This window comes from Anguilla anguilla, chromosome 5, assembly GCF_013347855.1.
Source record: "Anguilla anguilla isolate fAngAng1 chromosome 5, fAngAng1.pri, whole genome shotgun sequence".
NCBI classification, from domain to species: domain Eukaryota; kingdom Metazoa; phylum Chordata; class Actinopteri; order Anguilliformes; family Anguillidae; genus Anguilla; species Anguilla anguilla.
In genome coordinates this window covers 2,155,954-2,173,081 of record NC_049205.1, presented here as the reverse complement: position 1 = coordinate 2,173,081, position 17,128 = coordinate 2,155,954, and the positions used below count along the sequence as shown (strand labels likewise).

Sequence of the window (17,128 nt, the reverse complement as noted above, 5' to 3'; positions counted from 1 at the left end):
TCGCCGCTCTTAGTCCCCCACCGCCTCCGTTCGGTGTGGGGGCTGGTTTTTGTTATAGCCCAACACTTAACCACACACCTGATTCTGCTTATGAAGGTCCTTGATTTCACACCATAAATCGTTGAATCCGGTGTCGTAGGGCTGGGCTAATTCAAAAACCTGCACCCACAAGGATAATCTTTCAGGATAAGACCGGACACCCCTGTTTGAGTGTGTCTTTACGTCTGCTGTCACTGCTTCTCAGAGGCTAGGACTTCTTTTCCGCGTAACCAAGACGTTTAAGTATGATATTCCTTACAGCTGTTGCGTGTGTTAAGAATATGATTTCATCTACTGAGTTTTCCCTTTTCGCCCCATTTGTTTTATTTATAAATTCATCTGACATGCCTGGAGTGAATACGATACTGATAGAATGTGTGGATATCCTGCCCTCTGGTGGTCAAGAAGTTAAAACACATGGTTTATCTGCGAGAGTAATGCAACATGCAGTTTCAGAAAGAAAGTTTACTATCAACTTGCCCATATTTAGCTCACAGGCTCCTTGTCAAGGCTCTGACTAACAACAGTGCAACTAAATGACTAAATTAAATGAACCCCAACCCTTCCTTGTTTTCCTCTCTCTCTCTCTCTCCCTCTCTCTCTCTCTCTCTCTCTCTCTAACTAACTCTCAGAGAAGCTTTAAGCTTTCATACGTATATAATTTGTATTACTGTTTTGTCACCACAAGATTGTTGTAAAGGACCGAAGAAACACTTGTGTAATGCATTCCCGAGAGTTGCAGTCAGTTCACTTTGCGGTAATATTGATCAGACTCTCAGTCCTTTTTTTATCATTTGTGAGAGCTTGTATGTCATAGTTGACTCTTAATAGTGCAATTTCAAACAATACTTTGGGTACCTTACGGTGCTTACAAGGGCATAATGTCGTGATTGCCGTCTGCGGATAAAAAGCAATTTAGCCGCCCTTTGTTTTTCAAGCATTAATGATTTACTCCGCCTAATAACGCTGTGCTGTGTTCCATTACCAGCATTAGCGGAGGTTAACATTCCGAGACAGACTTTGTGTCGCCACTGCAGGCAGATTTCGTATTGAATAATGTGAGCGTTAATTGGATAATAGATCCCTCCCCCCCCCCGCGCCCCCCAAAGCTCCCGCGAGTCAGGCAGTAAGCTCTGATAAACTACGCATGCTCCACTCCTCTTAAAAAGGGCTCGAGAATATGTAAGCTTTTGTTCAGACAGTGCAAAATTATTATTGTCTCTTTTTTTCACTTTAATGCCCTTTCTAATTTAGTGTATGTACTTAAATCAAATTACAAATGAAGGGTCTGCCTTGTGCTGTGCAAACTGAACAGTTCCAAAGGCATACTGAGCTTTCACTGTAAGACTAGAAGACACTTGTCAGGATTTCCAGACAATGTGCCTAGGACTTTTCCTCTCAATACCAGCTCGGTTGTTTTAGAGGATTCAAATAATTTCTAAAAATAACATATTTTTGCAGATAAAAAATTGTGCAGTATTCACATTATTTCTTTGGAACATTTGATTAAATTTGTAGATATCATTTATGTTGGTGATCTAGTATTGTATGTATGAATATGTTGTATTGTTACACAGTACAGTTTTATTGTTATCTGGGCTTAATGATATTTTGAGTGTTTTTCCCCTTGTAATTTTTCCAGAAGCACCTCAGTAATTGACCCAGGCTTCTAGTTACTCACACCTAATTTGGCTTTTTCTGGGTCAGAGCTGGCTGTTTGGGATTATCCGGTGCTGCTTTTTAACTGGGAGTTGAGAGAAAGAGAGTCAGATTCCCAAGAAGGACACTCCTAATGAACTTGTTTAAGTAATTATTGTCCTGAGGATGATCGGGTCAGGGCTCATCTTTCTGCGAAGCACGCCATCTTGATGAGGTCTGTGAACCCTAACCGTGTGTGTCTGCTTTGTACAGTTGTACAGATACCATATCACTAATGTGTAAGGCCATAAAAGCTGGTTGAAATGGAGTTAGAGACAAAAAATTTCAATAATTCACACAACAAGATGTATGTCCAAAATCTCACAGAGGGGCAGTCCCTCTGTGTATTTATCATGTTACATCGCCCATGTTAACATTAGGCTTTAGCAAATCATCACATGTTACGTTCTACTGATAAATAAGGTTAAGGTTAGAATTTATTACTGTGGAGAGAGAGTCTGAGCAGAACTCCTTCACCCAATCTAGGCTACCTTTATCCAGACTGCAGTATTAGTGATTAATACCAATTATGACTATCACTGATTAGTTATTGTCTTAGTTAATATAATATTAAAATTATTTGTATTAGTAAAAATACTCATATGTAAATACAATTATGATCAAACCATACATTTTAACTCCAACACCTGTCAAGCAGAAGCCAAGCAGAAGGCCCTCATCTATGAAGGTTTCATGTCATTTATGGATCTATCACTTCATCCTTCTGCTTCTACACGAGCAGTGATCCTAGTGTTTTCCTGTATAATTCTCATCTCATTCTGTGCAATTTGTAGGCACCCCACAGCACCTGCAGGTATATATATCTCAGTGTATGTTAGTGTCCGTGTAATATAAAGAATAAAAAATTCACTGTGTGGTATAAAGATAAGCCAGTGCCTCCTTGTTGGACAATTATGATTGTGGTTGTCCTTTAAACTCCCAACCAGTATTTACCTAATCATTCTTGATTCAAATCACTGCCGGAAAGTGATTTGGATTAAGAATTCAGTAAGTTCCGGTATCTAATTGGCCATAGTAAACATTTGAGTAGTGAACACGACTTTATCCTGGTATAAACTGTTTCTTTTATATTTCTATTTTGACGCACATGTTTGCATGCCATGATTTCACATTGTTTCGGTGCTTTCCTTGCGTTTTCGTTTACATTTACGTTCACATTTAAATAGCTTAAACATTAACAACGAAAAAAACTAATTTTCAGTTCCACAGCATCAATGTGCTTGAATGTCTGTCCACGATCTGAAGGCAATAAGTGCAACTGTCCGTTTATTTAACCTCTTTACGGAATGTTGACCTCTGTCAGGACGAACTCGTCAGCTGCAGACGATGGATTATAAAGGTTGACTTTTTAACCGTCGCCTGGCCCAATCACAGATCACGCGCCCCAAAGTCGGCGAAGGTACACGGTAGGTACTTCAAACATATTTATTATTATTATTATTATTATTATTACTGCATAAATTAGGTTAGAGATATCTATGTTTCCGTGTGTTATCCTGTGTAGTTTCCAGTCCATCTCTTAAAGACGCGGGCATGCAGTTTAGATAATCTGCCTTGGCTGGCGGGACAGGGTCGCAGATACACGCAGTTCAAACAGGCTACACTTCAGACTGAGCACTAGAATAAAGAGGCTTATGGGAAGTTAGATCAATGCACCAGTTTACTGCAAGAATACCAAATATGTGCTAAGCTTTGAAAGTGCCGGGAACGGTGGTCAAATGGGAAAACTATTTCCCTCCAGGTTCGTTTAAAAAAATGCGCTGCTTGCATAATTGATTTTTGACCATATACAGATTTTCCTCTTTTCCCATACTACTTCTATTACAATAATTATAATAATAATAATGATAATTACAACAACAATAATAATAAAAATAACGACAAGAATAATAATAATACTTATTATTGTTGTTGTTGTGTTATTGCTATTATTCGTTTTGGTATTATTATTATTATAGTAGGCTAGTAGTAGTAGTATTAATTAATTGTAATTGGTATTGTTATTGTTATTATCTAGGTTGTAGTTAATAGTGGTTAGAAAGTAGTGGTAGTAGTAATTATTATGAAAGTGAGCCACTGCAGTTAGTGAAAATATTCGTAATAGTGACTTGAGTTTAGTAATGTTTATTGTAATAAGCTAATATAAATGTAAAACAAAATATAAAATGGTGCCTATAAACATGAATATAATTACAAATGTAATAATAATCATCCGATATAATTGGCATTTTATACTCTCATAAAGATTGCGGCCATTAAAAAAATGATAATAATAAAATACTTTGCCTGAGAAGGCAAACGCTCCGCGTCGTGCCTAACAACGCCCCTTAGCTGTTGTAAAATCACTGTAAAGCACGGCCTCTTGTGGCTTATTGCTTTATTATAGCTCTGCAGATACTTTTTTTTTTTTAACCATGAATACAAACAATGTTTTCAGTTCAATTTAAAAGAAACATATTGATGTCATTAACTGTACTCTGTACAGCTCTATTTCTGTTGAAGATAACATTTTTGGTAACCAAACTAACAGCATCTGTCACTACAAAAGCCTCAGCGTTAAAACAAGTGACGTCAGGGTGTAAGACGGTCCATAAATTCGTTGCTGAAAGTCCAAGCCGAACCCCTGTCCTGTCATTCAATCAGAATGCAAGATTGTCACGTGCGATTAGAATCTAGCACTGCATCCAGTAGATATGATTAAACTGGTCTGTTTAATGCATCTCGACTTTAACAAACATTCGAGACAGCTGGCACGCAATTCAAACTTCTTCCTTGGCAGTTTATTGACACATCGAAGAAAGTTATCTGCCTGTGTATTTATATATCTAATAGAAGCGTATTTGAAATGTTGAAGGAGTTAAAAAAAGAAAACCCGATTAAATTTATTATTCAACGCTAAGGCCAACCACAAACCGGTGAGTTATTGAATTTCTGCCCTGGGCTTTTAGTGGCAATAGTTTCTTCCAAAATAGGAGCCTCCTTTGTTGTGAAATCAATAAAAAGGCTTCACCCTTGAGGTGTATTTACGTCAGAGGAACGGTTATAATACAGCGCGTAAGCTCCATTCGAGTAGGAGCAAGCGTCCGAAATTATATTATTTTGGTAGGTTTATTGTGATATTATAATTTTGCTCATTGAAACGGGCACAGTCTATATAGTTTTGATGGCTATCAATATAAATGCGGCCAGTTGATCATTGATGGTTGATGATCAACTTGCCGCACTCGGGCCGAGAAAGTCATTGGCTTAAGTCCATGTGACTTTTATGTACCGAAAAAAAAAATTAAAATTCAATTCAATTCAGCAGAATTAATTACCCCAGTTTTGTTCCCATATTCAAGCCAACTTCGTCAGAATAAAATGTAGGATTCTCTATCTCTATTCTCTATAGTTGATTTGACTGAAAAATAGTTATATTATCACTGTTCCATTTTCTGAATGTGGATAAGAACTATACTTATTCGTGACTAAGAAAATGTGTAGTATTGTATAAGACTACATTTATATGCAATAATGAGATCATTTTCATTGCATTGAACAATTAAAACGAATTTGGGTACCATATTCCGTTCAACTGCGATTCCAAATAACATTACTTTCCGTAACGTCTTAATGAATTACTTTTCCTTTTCTGTCGTATTTCAAGTTTCATTAATTTCAGTGAGCGCTCACAACCCACTAGGTTGGGTGTCAGCGGGACTATTAGCTATAATCTTTCTTACCGATAGCCTACCAAACATGCTGGGTCTCTTAAATGAACGAAACAGCCACGAGAACTGAAAGTTATATTGCTGAACCAGGGCCTGAATAAGTAGGCAATTAAGTGGCCAAAGACGACAATAACTTTCTGATGGTTTATTATACAGTTTTACAGTTTTCACCGAGGGAGCAAACTGTATAACAAGTAAATTATTAAAAGAAATAAATGTCGACCTCGTTGTTAATCTTGGATAAGATTATACTCGTTTATTACTATTATTATTATTATTGTTGTTGTTGTTTTTGTTGTTGTAATTATTATTATTGTTGTTGTCGTCGTCGCCCTCCTCCTCATTCTTGTTAACTTGTTATTAGATTCATAAGATTTGAAATTGGGCCTACAGTACGTCCCCCGACTGGAAATAGGTCATGTTCTTAGACGCCAAAATGAAGAAACCGGGACCTGGGCGAATGGGATCAGAGGTTGCACACAGTGGTCACGTGCTACGTGGGTGGAAGTCATGTTACGGAATCGGAAAATAAAATATTCTTCATTAGGCTATGTAGGCTTTTTCGTGCTGGCCTACAGCTGGAATTCCAGTACTTTGGTAGCCTACTGTTGGCTGACGTAGATCCAATATGATTAAACTTATGTGGATTAAGATGGGGCATAGGAAGTAAACCAATAACGACATAAAAGATGTAAGAGTGGGATTTTAATGCTCGCCTCGGGGATAGCTGGCTGCTTCAGAGATTCCTGTTTTCCACTTTTTGTCACGCGAGTTCTCTCGCGCTCAACGGGAACCGCGTTTTGCGTCTTCCTCTGAGTCCGAGCTGGCCCTATTCCTTGTGACAGGGTGGAAGAGATTTATTTATTTTTTATTTTTTAGCCAATTAGTCGATTGAGGGTGGAGCAATAAAAAACGGCTCCGGGCTTTAAAGCATTCAAAGTGCTTCTAATTTATTCATGAGGCGGGAAGCGCACGATTTTGTTTGTTCAATTAAAGTTCCCAGGAATTTATGTCAACACGCGGCTGAAAAGTGTAGGCTAGAGAACTGCTCTGCGAAATTTCAGACTATTCCTATCGATTTTTTTGCATTGTAAAGTTTGCTGAAGTGATATAGTTAAGGGTTTGTTGGCGCCTGCCTCAAGCCACTCGGAGAGAGATCCATATGTATTGATCGTATTAAGTTTTATATTTATGGTTAGAACAATATTGTTAAAGTGTACGCAGTTCAGCAGTTAGTACTAACAGTTACTAATATCGATGTAGTTGCAATAGACTCGATTTTAATCCCTGAAAAAACATGAGCAAATTCACAGAGCATATAAACGCGAAGGCTGAAGTTTTATTGTAAGCATAATGTGCATGAAGCTACATTGTAGTAAAGATGTGCAAACAGGCAGCGTTTGAAGCTTTGTCCAATAAAACGCAGCGGAACTTCCGCTGCTTGGGTTGTATTTTGCCGTATAATTTAGAAATAGTTCGTAGACTTGGAATAAAATATCTTCCAGGAAAGAATATTTGTATTTGCGTGTGTATTTGTGTGAATGGAAAAGGGTAATTGAGTGACTGTTCGTCTGTCATCCTAAAAGAACACTTACAGTAATAGGTCTTGCAACAACAGCAATAGAACAACAAGGATGATGATGCTCTTCTGTCGTCGTCTTCTTTTTCGTCTTCACATTATTATATTGCTTTTATTTTTTTATTTTGCTCCATGCCGAAGGAACTGCACGAGGTAGGAGTTGTCTAGACATAGTAATAACAGGCGATCATTTAAATATAAAAAAGAGACAATTATAAAATCAATACAGATGAAATATTCATACTATGGTGAGGCCAATTGCCCAACAAGTAATACAGAAAGAAATACATTCATGTATGGGTGTATACTATACATAGATGTACGTAATCTCTGTAAAATTATATTTATTTGTGTGTAGCCCATATAAAATGAGTTCATAGCCATGATTTTTAAATTATTATTCATAAGTATATTATTTTAATTATTATTAAAACATAATCATGTTGTCAAGATAATTCATCCTGCAGTCATTCACCAAATGTCTGTAGGTTTTTATTTTGCATCAAAATATTACTACAGAATATTAACTTGGTGATTCATTAAGATGACATTTTTCAAAAATAAGCTCTACCATGAATTTGAGTAAACTAATCAATGTATTGTCCCTTTGTTTTGTTTAATATTCTTTCCAAATTAAATAAATTAAATCTTTAAAAAAACTTCAGAAAATCACATGTTCACTGTTTTATTGTTTTTCCAGTTGCTACACATCATGATTTCAACTGTCTCTGAATTTTAATACATGCATATCAAGTATAAATATGTATGCTGATAGAAATGTTTAATTTCCAGAACATTTTCAAATGGTTAGAGTAAACTTTATTTGCACATTTTGTGGATGTCATGGATATTATTTCCCCTTTTTTCTCATTCATATTGATATTATTAGGGAAGTTTTTCAATCAGATTTTCAATACATGTGATAAAATAATTTAAAGATTTTTCAGGTCATCTGTGGTTTTATAATTTTTTTATAAGTTACAAAAATTGTAATTTAAACATGATAGTATTTGTAAATTTGCAAACTGCATTGAAAATAAAATAAATAAAATAAATAATGACCTATAATACAATGGCAGCAATGTTGCCAGTGGTGAAAAAAACCTTTCATGAAGGTAAAAACTGTTTAAATCTTGTTATTTTTTTAATTTAACTGTATAAATCCTGTTATTTTATGGGGTGGCTGTAAAATAATGAGTTTTTGCTATTATTCTAAATGACTTTGAAGGTTAACGTAAAATGCACATGTAACACTGATGTAAACTGTACGTTACATTGATGTAATCTGTACATGTAACGATAATGTAAACGATAATGGAAACTGTACATATAACACTAATGTAAACTGTGCATGTAACACTAATGTAAATTGTACATGTAACACTGATGTAAACTGGAATGTACTAAATGTAAATCGGAAGGGTAATAATGAATGATGGAAAAGTTTGTGAAAATAAATTAATCAATAAAGATGATTCCTTGGCAGCTGGAGCTTGTGGAATAATGTTTTCTGATATTTAAGTCTCCATAAACCAGCTTTATTTGCTATTTAAATCATTCCTGAGTATCTAAAAATTAAATGAGTGAACGGTATTTTAATGAAAAATGTCCCTACATATTTTAGATAATGTAGGCTAATTGACATTCCCTCTCTCCCCCCTCGTAGCCGACATATCATTACAGTTGCATGTATTAATATTCATGAGTTCACTACTTGATTGGGTGAGAGTTCACTTACCTGATTGGCTGAAAGTTTCCAAACGATGATAAGCCAAACCACGCAGATCCTCACAATGTAAACATAGGATCGTTTTTCTCACTGCAATGCTCGCGGTGTCATTGCAACCAATGTCGCACAGTCGAGTCTTGCCTGTAATGTAACCCAGAGGAAGCAGGGTAATTCCATGATTAATAACCAGTAATTCAGCGGGCAGGATTGAAATCAAACTGGATAATCCTAACCTAGTTCTGTCCAGTTTGTGAGTTCACAACAAGCTTGTTAGTGTGTGACAAGCAAGCTTGCTGACACCCTGGCAAGAGAAATGGAAAACATGTCTCAAAACCTCGGGTTCGTTTTTATTTTACAGAAAAACCCACATCAGCTTATTGGCGACTGCCAGACAGTGGTGGAAATACAGTCTATTAACATATACCTTTTAATTTACAGTTGAAAACAATGAAAATACTTAATGTTTAAAAATGGAGTGATCCACTCACCAATTGTTCTTCACATTGCCCTGTTAAATGCCTCCTCTGAGAGAATTGTACTTAGGGGGCCCCCTGGTGGTCACATGGCTCTAAGCAGCTGCTTAAGTCACTGGATAAAGGTAGCGCTGCTTAGCACGGTGTGGCAAAGGTATTGAATTATTATTACAGTCATATACCTTTATGAAAATAATAAGATACCCGTGCATATTTTCAGTATTACTGGACGCTTTAGCCAGTAACAGGCTGGAGGTCAGGAAGCGCTGGATATGTATTTGTTGCTACGGGCACCAAGGTGTCTGGTCACTGATTGGATAGCCAAACTTTGCTCTTTTTTTCCCCAGACAGTGAGCCTTTTCAGAGGGATTCCGATGTCAGGTCCAATCATGGACATACATCCAAGGAAGGGGGGGGGGGGGGATGTCCCCCCAAACTCTGGGAAAATATCAAATAGTCCCACCCCATATTAGCACGTTGTATTGGGTGGAGGTTTTAGTGTCCTCTCCAAGAAAAATCCTAAGGAACATGTCCCGTTTGTTGTCCCTCGACCTTGAAATGAGATCTGCGTCTCTGGCTCCCATCCTCCAGCACGTCTCCTCCCTTCACGCTGTCTGAGCAAACACAAAGCCGTCGTCTGCACTCGCTGGTGTTGTGACAGAAGGAAAAATCTATTCACCAAAAAGGCTGTGAATAGACTGGTGTGCGCTTACATGGATAATGCAGTTACCCCATAAAGGACACTATTAACAGAATCAGGAACTCTTCAGAGAAAAGGATGTCTTTTATTTATTTATTTTTTTTAATTTTTGGATTAGAGGACTTTTTAAATCTTTAATGGAAGCAACCACTGTCTTCGTACGTTTGCTATTTAGTAATCAAATGTACTTTTAATAATCAAATCAAATATATTTTAACATACTTATTAGATTTGTATGTTCCATTGACTTGCATTGTAAGTGTGCTTTCAGCGAGAGTTGTGCTTGGCTTGATAACGGACTGCTTATAAAACAGACACAATAGCTGTATTCTTTTGGCTCAATAATAAAATTTTCACAGTAGCTTTTTTTCCCCAGTCTGGTCACATGGAAGTTACGGCATATACCTTTTCAAGGGTTTTTATTGGTGTAAAATTCTTCTTTTTTAAGCTGTGATTTTGAGATGATGCTCTGTAGTGAAATTCTAATCGTATTTCTGTCCAATGCAACCATTTGTTTATAACGCGTAGTCAAAAATTATTGGAGTATTAAAATGCTGTTGTTTATTTAATACCTTTTTTCTCCTGCAGAGGGTGCCAGAGTACACACATTTTACACGGGCACGGCAGGCTTGGGTACGTTTTATATTAAATCATCTTTGGGGGGAAATGAGAAGTGGCGTTTAAGCTGTGAATCCGCGTTAGGAAGACATTTGAGCTCAGCAGGAGAGGTGGTGTAATCGTGCGGATAATCTGTTCACAGCAGTGCTAAATAGTCATTTGGTTCACGTGCGTCCTGTAGTGGCAAACCAGGTCTGCAGTATCACATGAAGCAATCATTAAATAGACAAAGGGAAATAATGTGAAATATGAACTCTTATTCAGACACTTATTTGCTGGCTACATCAAAGAATGACCATTGAGGTCAGTCTCTAGGCTAATGTTTTTAATATGGCGATATGAAATGTAAGGCTTGTGATCTTCAGTGTGTGTGTGTGTTCACATGCATGCATACTTGTGTGATATAACAAAAGTTATGTCAAAGATATGTTAAAATCACAAATCACCGAACAGACCATGTCAAGATACAAATTATTGGTATTTGTATCTTCATGTGCTTCCATTATTTGCATATTTCTGCGGACGATGAAACTTTGCCTACTTGTATATTATCAAATCACCGGTTTGGTGTTGGTGGAGAATTTCAGTCGGCCCTGATTGAAAGCAGTACTTAAGAAAATAAATATTTAGAATGAGCATGATGTATCCACCGGGCTGTTCTGCTCAGTCCTCCCGTTATTTTTTATGTCCACTAGGTGGAGCTGTTGTAAAGCCATTGTTTCTGGAGGGGCGAAGCCGTTCTGGAATGAAGGCCGTTGGAGCCGCACCGAAATTGCTGAAGGGTTACGTAATGCCCAGGCTACTGGAAAAACCGTTGGCGCCATATTAACAAGCGGTTAACCCCCCCCGTCCCCCCGTCCCCCCCCCCCCCGCCCACAGAACGACGGCCTCTTGGCTGTGTGTGACGAGGTGTAACCTTGCTGCCTCACTGACGCTGGTCGATAATCTTTTCTGTAAGACACGCGTGTTACAAGACATTCTGTGAATGCTTTTGCCACCGTTTCTTACCGATACCACCCGTTCCCTTTCTCTTTAGTTAACCACACTCGCTTTATGTTACGAAGGCCCCTGGCTTGTTTAACTGGAGAACGCTTGGCGATGACCATGTCGGTTGTGGGTTTTCTCCTCCGTACGCTGACTTCCTCTGAATGCGCATGCTGTCTTTGAGGAAGCGGTTTGGATCTTATTCTGAATGTGCATGCTGTCAGTGGAATCTATCTATATAGAGCCATTGCACTCCCCTGTTGAAAACCCAGGGTGTAGACCTTTAGGGGGGTCCCCTGCCACCTGTAGGAGGCAGTTTTGGGACGTGCCCCGCGCTTTTGGTTCTGTAGCGAACGCAGGTTCTGGGCCTCGAGCGCGGGCGGTAAATGCTCGACTCCGATTGGTGGCTGAGCCCTTTTCTCCCGGAGGAGCTCGTGCTGATCTTATCTGGCTCCTCCCCATTACTCCTGGACGGTGGAGACGCAGACGGTCTGGAGGACATGCTGCTTGAGGGGGTTTCTCGTTCCTCACGAGTCCCCCGCGTGTAATTCCGTTTTCTCCGTCCGCCCGCCGCGGCGTCTGGCTGCCCCCGAGGTCACGTCCGTCAGGTTTCCGTGGAAACCAGGTGTAAATCACCCGCGACCCCCTTTTACCCTGGATGTTTTTCCTCATGAAAAAGTGAGTGTGCGGATATCCCCCCCTCCCTTCGCTATGTGTGTCATACAGAGTATTGCACTTGGTTATTCAGTCCAGTGTTTTGCCTTGTATGAGCACACAAGAACGCAGGTTTACCTCAGTAACCTTGTTCTCAGAATTAGAGGGAGCTCAAGACATACCTTTTTAGCATTGTTAAAAAAGGGGGCGGGGGGTTGGGGGGGGGGGGCGTGCACAGAGGGGCACAGATGACGCTGGGTCGTCTCAGATGACCTGAGAGGATCCAGGTGCCCGCATCCGATGAAGACCCCGGTCAGTCGTCTTCGGCCTCCATCTGGGAATTCAGGAAGTAATCTCCGATTTGACGTTACAAGGTTAGGTTACAAGACCTGTTCCTTACCCATTATGCTACACTGCCGCCCACATTTTTTTTTGCTATTGCATTTCAGATCGTTACAGTGCGCTTAATGGTTTCACGTGGGTGTGTATGAATCTGTGATCTGTTTTACGGTTCTAGGCTGGCCTTATGTTTTATGGATGCTGCAGTTTCCCTCCATCTGCGACTCATTACAGGTATTGCACCATAGCTGACCTTGGCTCACCATTGGGGTTTTTGCATTTCAAACCCCCCACCCCACCCCCGCCAATCCCCAATATTCAAACTGAAGTTATGCCCTTGTATAGAGATGTTTCAAGGATTAAAGGATGATTTACAATATTTTTAAAAAATAATAAAGAATTTGAGACAGAGTGTACATAGGGTAGAAGGGGGCTGACTGGGGGATGAAAAGAGAAAGGTGTGTGTGTTTGTGTGTGTGTGTTGAGGGGTGGGGGGGCGGGGGGGGGGTTGGGCTGAGGGAGCTGCAGGGTATTGCTCATATGCCAGGTTGAAAAGGTGTGTTTTAAGGGAGAGTCAGAAAACGGTGTGGGATTCTGAGTTTTGGAAAGGTAAATAAATGATGAACCATTATTATTTACCTTCACTTAAAGTACATCCCGCAGTCCTTTGAAGCACCCTGGTAGGTGTATGCACCTGTGCTCTCAAATGTCTCCTCTTAATGCCAAGGCACAGAAGGCTATGATTTATAATATACCGTTATATGTGTTATTAAAGTTCACTTGGATATTTTCTAAACAAAAATGGAATGACCACAGTAATTATAATATTCGAGTGGATGGGGGCGGGGGCGCAGGCACTGTCACTTTAGTGATAGCTGAGCTTGTCATTTTAAGGAGGGAACATTGTAGGGGTTTAATTCTGCAAAAAGGCTGCAAATGGATAAAGAGCCTAACTTCCTCTGGATTTAAATAAATAATGAGCCGGTGTATTTCTGTCATTCTGCTAAAATTCCTGCTCAGCAAGAATGTGGAGTAATTACTTAAGAGAAAAATCTTATGAGTCATTGTACCATACTGTAATGTGGAGTCTTTTAAAAAATAAAAGATAAAAATCTTTTTGGCAGGTCTGGGATCATTCAGGGAGTGAATAAGCAGGTCCTTTTTGGGCTGAGCACAGCTGGCAGACTAGCCGCACATCGAGTCGGGTCAATGAGATTCTGCACTCATTTATTTTTACAGAGATGTCTTCAGTTACCACACAGATGAGGGCGTTTGTCAGACCAGCAGGGAACCCCCCACCTTCCCTGTCACTTTCTGTTCAGGTGAATCTGCTCCAATTACCAAATGAACTCTGTGACCCCGTTGTGGACACTTTTTGGAACTGAATCTGCAGGAGCAAATGTATGTTTTTCCTGTACTTGAATCAGAACAAATCTTCCGAATGATTCAAAAGGGCAAAAATACACGTGTCTATCCAATCTCTTTGAATCATGGGTCAGACATATTTCTTATCAGACATCCTTATTCAATGCATAATATGTACCTTATAATTTAATTGTCATGTATATATGCTGGTAAATATCTGTTCATCAGAGTGATTTGGGGTAAACACTTTGCTGGTGGCTGCAACGGCTTTGACTGACCTGGGATTCAAACCTGCAACCTCCTGATTATCGATCATATTCCTGTGTCATGAGGCTACAATGTTATCTACTGTCTTTGCGACATTGCCCGGTGCTTAATTCGTGCCCGATTCTGGACCGCTCGGCTTTGGACTGCCTGTGTTGCAAGAGCTATTCTTGTGGATGTGACCAAGGGGGATGAAAAAAAGATGTATATAAATGAAAACATGCGTGGCATCCATGATAATCAGTGGCCCCTCCCTCTCGCCCAGTCCGCAATCGATGTACGTCTTTGTTCTGTAAAGGAAGTAGAAGCAGCACAGCAGAAACAGTGTACCAAGGATGTAATCACTATAAAATCAATTATTTTCTTTTGAATTGGTGCAGGCCGCACTCTGCTCGAACACGGCCTGTATCTTGTCGAATGAAAGTACATATCGTCCGATGGACGTCTTACATTTTTTTTTTTTGCTGACCTTGACCGCACACAGCTGCAAATGGAAAGCATGACACTTTTTTAAAAATCCGTCCATCAAATAAAAGGACTGAAATTCGCCCAAACGGGAGGCCAGAAAAGGTGCCTCTGTTTCAGGTCAGCCCTGACAACCCCTGGGGTCCCGGCAGAGAAGAGCTCCGGAGGGGGCAGGCCACATCCGTCATTTCGACAGAGTGGTGTCCTTCCTAAAAGCACTGTTATGACCCTAATCTGATTGACGGAGCAGGACCTGGACTTAGTGCCTAATGTATTAGACAGGAAGGCTGCGTTATTGCTGTTATTGTACAGCTAGCCTGTCTGTTCAAGCCCCCCCCCCCCCAGTACTGAGATAGAGCAAGCGCCTGAAAAACAAAGGATATCACACCAAAATGGAGGGGGGTGGGTGGGTGGAGAAATCATTAGTTATCCTTTATCCTCAGAAATTTTGTCTTGGGGAAAGGATGAGGTGAGATCACACAAAGTAATCTCCAGAACAAAGATATGCCCACCGTAATGCAAGTCAATATCTCAGACCTTTTCCTTTCTCTTTTGAATTTCAAATCAATAGACGCTGACGGAAGTAATGCGGCCTTCATGCCCTGTTTGGAGCCCCGTTAATTTGAGCTCTCGTTCAATTGAGCGGCACCGTCCTGGCGTCCACAGCGCAGTGTTTCAGCTGGCTGGTGCCCTGTAGCATCATGTTAGCGTCTCTGGCCGGACGAACGTGTAGAATTTGAGTGCACACATACTGTATAGATTTCACTTCTGCTGACTACATTAAGTCATATGAATTGTTTTCTTTTTGTTGTTGGATGGGCACATTCTGCAGTCCATAGAAAGGGGCTATCCACAGTTGTAAGGTTTCCAGCCTTTTTTTTTTACGTCAGTGCAGATTAAAAATAAAATTAAAATAAAAAAACAAGACCAGGTCAAAACCTAGTATATGGCTGGACCGACCGACCAATGGTGTGATGTCATAACTCGGCCGACCAATGATGTAACTTCATCACTCACTCACTCACTCACTCAATCACAGACACTCTCGTTTGTAGGGCTGGCCCCGCTGTTGCGGTCCAGCCAAAAAGGATTATTTAAAAAAAAACAGCATGCTTGGACTTCTTACCTTCTGGGAGGATGCACTTGCAAAAGAAATATGTGAGCAAAGCTAACTGATGCCCTGAGATTTAGACATTTATTTTGAAGTGCCTGCATGCTTGGTTGGCGGCGGCAGGCAGTGTATATATTCTCCGTGCCGCTGCCAGCCATTATGGATGGGTACCTCCGGCGTAGATGGGTATCGGAGCTGGCTGCTGGCATAAGCATTACATCACATTACATAAACACTCTCCGCAGTCATTTAGGGACACAGCTGCCCCCGGACTGCGCTATTCAAGTTTTAATAAAATTTATTCTGGAGCACATTTGAATTGTAAAAAATGTTCAATGTACGTTTCTGCAGCTGTAAGTTCCCCGATCCGGGATTACATTCCACCCCCCCCACCCCCACCCCCCAATATTTGTTTTTTGGGAGGTGTTCAGAGCCAGTCATAGTCAAACATAGTCGGTCCAACGCCATGATCTGAGGAAATGAGATCCCGCTCCATCTTATACCCTTTCATATCGCACCTTATGGCAGAACAATCGACATGATTGGTAAGAAGCACAAAAAATAGCCGGCGGGGGGGGGGGGCGGTTGGGGGGGTTGGGGGTGGGGGATTCATTTGGTCGCTTCTGTTACTGAAGGTCGAGGTAGTAATGATCACCCTTGTGGTCACTGATGATCGATCATTGATGATGATCACCTTCATCACTTAAGGCTTGAACTGAGGGTGCAGCGCGATCAATGTGCTGAAATGGCCAATAGCGCGTCGTTTGCTTCCCGTTGCATTGCCACAGAAGGAGAGCTCATTAGCCTCTTTCTCCGTTCTCTTTAGTTTTTCTCTGTCTCTTCCCTGGTGTGTATCAGAAGCCAACTGCTCTGTCTTTCATTCAGCTTCAGCCAACCTTGGCTGCATCTCAAAATTCACAGAGCGGTAAAACCGGCAAAAAAAAAAAAAAAAAAAAAAACCATCTGTGCCACTCACAGTGATTAGAGCAGCCAGCAGTGACCAGTGTCGGTGTCACTGACCGACGATCACACGGCGAGCTCAGCGCATTTCAGGCCGATTACAGCCGGGCTCCTGCGAACAGCTGTACAGTGCGATCAAGGCCCCAGGTGCAGACATTTAAAATTTAAACCGCTGAAATATGTTAAGTACCGTTATTATCACCGCTACAGTCCGGTTGCATTAGTGGGACACGTGGGCACTCAATAAAAACTGAGGTCACGCAAACATTTAGCCAGCGTCTGAAGTGGCGGTACATTACGCTCGGTTATGAATGCATCTGCGTGTGAATGCGAGGTATTACCGGGAGTCGCGCAGCCCTGGTGTCAATGAGGCGGCTCGCTATAGTTACTTTTTTATCCAGCTGCGAATTCCGCTCCTT

At 40.5% G+C, this 17,128-nt stretch overlaps 1 long non-coding RNA gene across 2 annotated transcripts in view; it reads left to right on the top strand.

Moving 5' to 3' along the window:
• Positions 1 to 9,659, top strand: part of LOC118226910 — a 65,585-nt gene extending 55,926 nt beyond the window's left edge. For both annotated transcript variants that reach the window (XR_004765125.1, XR_004765124.1), the window contains exons 4-5: positions 3,062 to 3,164; positions 9,597 to 9,659. This is a non-coding gene — a long non-coding RNA (uncharacterized LOC118226910). The remainder of the gene's footprint in view (positions 1 to 3,061; positions 3,165 to 9,596) is intronic.
• The last annotated feature ends 7,469 nt before the right edge of the window (positions 9,660 to 17,128 follow it).